We start from the raw sequence: 586 nt of genomic DNA, 5'->3' as shown, positions 1-586 counted from the left end.
ATTTTCCTTAGATAATTCGCAGGCACTGGCTCTAGTTCCTAGGATTTCAACATAAAAGGAATTATATGACAGCACTTCATGCATCCCAAGAGGATTTGTCTTTCTTCTAGCATCCAGGAAGGTGTAAGTTTCCTGATAGCAATCTAGATGACTAAATTGAGGAATCTCAGAGTGCTAGGCCTCGTGTTATTCCTCTGGGATGCCAAGACAAAAGTCAGTGGTGGGGCTCACCCCAAGGAATTTCCTACCTCTTCAAATACTCAGGTTAGGACACTGATATTTTTCTCTATTGTACCAGCCCAATCAAGTGTGAAACATTGCGCACACCACCCACGATTCTTCTGAGTAAAGAGTACAAGGCACGAACTCTTCCCTCAGGTATTGGGAGGGGCTTTCTCAGGGAAAGAAGGTGCAGACTCTCTGGTGCCATCTTTCTCTTGCCGTCTAATCAGAAGTGACCTCAGCCAGAAGAAAGAGGAGAGAGAACAGAGTAAGGATCTTCACAGAATCCAAAGAATAAACAATGTCATTCTTTATTACCTTTCTGATGTTTTTGAAATTATTGATAAGTTATTATTACTTACTG

This window comes from Propithecus coquereli, unplaced genomic scaffold (assembly GCF_000956105.1).
Source record: "Propithecus coquereli isolate 6110/MARCELLA unplaced genomic scaffold, Pcoq_1.0 Scaffold2778, whole genome shotgun sequence".
In the NCBI taxonomy this organism is placed as follows: domain Eukaryota; kingdom Metazoa; phylum Chordata; class Mammalia; order Primates; family Indriidae; genus Propithecus; species Propithecus coquereli.
Note: the sequence above shows the minus strand (reverse complement) of the source record.